Source organism: Pinus tabuliformis, chromosome X, assembly GCF_031772625.1.
Source record: "Pinus tabuliformis cultivar Carrire ecotype Pingquan chromosome X, CPIR1, whole genome shotgun sequence".
Lineage (NCBI taxonomy): Eukaryota > Viridiplantae > Streptophyta > Pinopsida > Pinales > Pinaceae > Pinus > Pinus tabuliformis.
This window is the reverse complement of record NC_142308.1, coordinates 1,158,189,118-1,158,191,078: the sequence shown is the minus strand read 5'-3', so window position 1 is coordinate 1,158,191,078 and position 1,961 is coordinate 1,158,189,118.

The window sequence follows — 1,961 nt, the reverse complement described above, 5'->3', positions numbered from 1 at the left end:
AAAAGAGGAACCCAATTCTTCCAGACATTTAAAGGAAACTCAAGAACATAAGCTCGATGATATGAACGAGTTCATAAGGAATTTGTCTAACGAGCTGGTGAAATTTCAATTCGAGGACAAAAATCCTACTCAACAAAGTCATCCAACTCCTAACAAAAATTTTAATCCTCAAAACAGGAGGCCACCATTGCATCTCTTGCAAAGGGATATAAAGGATCAACATGATCACATCCATCCTCCCTTGTACCTAGAATATGATCCTAAAGAGAATGTTTAAGAAACCATAGAAGTTCAAGAAAATCAATTCTCTTTTCTCTTGAGGGAGAAAAGGAAATAGAAGCCAATGAAGTGGAATGCGGAGATTTAGAGCCCCACTAGATGATGATGAGATAGATAGTTATTGTAAGGAGTTTGCTGACTTCATGCAAGCCAAATTACATAGGAAATATGATCTCAGGTTGTCTAGGAAAATATCCATTAGGGAATATCGAAATGAAGAAACTTTTCATCCAATTTCCCCTAAGCCAATAGATAAACGGAAGAAACCACTCAACCTTGTCTCACCAACGAATAAAGAATCCTCCTATTCCATTCCAAATGAGTCTCCATCCTCTAAAATAGAGAAATTCCCCCCACCAATCAATCCAATATGCAATGAGGATAAACCACCTGTTGAGTCTACTAAAACTGATAATAATCCCTCTACCATCAATCTCCAAAAAGAGTTATAGAAAGGTAAGATAGTTGTCCCTTTGATTGAATGATTGAAACAACCCGAGTAGAAAGCTCAAGTGTTTCAATTTATGAGTTCACCCACCACTAACCCCTTGCAAAATAGCCTTAACCTTCAAGAAGAGATCCCTATGGTTGTGTTTTGATTCCATGTGGAGGAGGAAGACCCTTCCACTCCTCCATTATATGTTAGCTTGGTAATCCATGACCTGCTACTAAATAATTGTAAGCTTGACTTAGGACGTCTCACAACTTAATCCCATTATCTATGATGGAACAATTGGGGCTTCATATAATGAAACCATTCAAATATATATACTCCTTTGATTCCAAAAGAGTAAAGTTCTTGGGTCTGATCTAAGATCTAGTGGTCAATTTTGCTCAAATCCCAGTAGAAAATGTGGTAATTCATATTTTAGTGGGAGATATCCCTGCAATATTTTGTATTATTTCACCCACATCATGGGGAATGAAATTTGGGGGTTCCATTAAACTGGATTTAACTTATGCTACCATTCCTATGTTTGGTGGAGAAGAGCACTGACTATACAAGGAATCTAGTTTCGTGAAGATAGTTACAAGGGTAGGTTGTTCAATAATGCTCATATGTATAGTAAGGATAACTATTTTTCTTGTCTATTATTAGAAGAAGATGATCAAATCACGGTTGACACCAAGGTGGAATGTATAAATCAGAAAAGTAAACAATCATTTGAGCATGAAAAGGTATGGAGATTATATTTTGTTGGTGCTTATTCTAGAGAAGGAAATGGTGAAGGTGTGTTATCCGTGTCTCTAGAAGGGAGATTGACCCCTTTCTCTTTCAATTTAGAGATTGAGGCCACAAATAATGTTGTTGAATATGAAGCATTAGTATTTGGGCTACAAGATACTAAAAATATTAACATCGAGTTCTTAAATGTGTTTGGGGATTCATGGTTGGTGGTAAAGAAAAAAATGACTCTAAACAAACATCCAAGATTAGAGGCCTACAGGAGTGATGTATGGGATTTGGTTGAAATTTTTTTCTTAGCCTTCAATATTTAGTTCTTGCCCAAAGAACAAAATCGAATGGCAGACTCCTTGGCCATTACGGCTAGCAATTTTAAACCTCCCCAAAATCCCTTTCTCATATATGAAGTCAAGGTTCGGTACATCATATCAGTACCAGACAACCTGAAGTACTAACACGTGTTTGAAGATGAAGAACAGATCAAGCGCTTCATGGA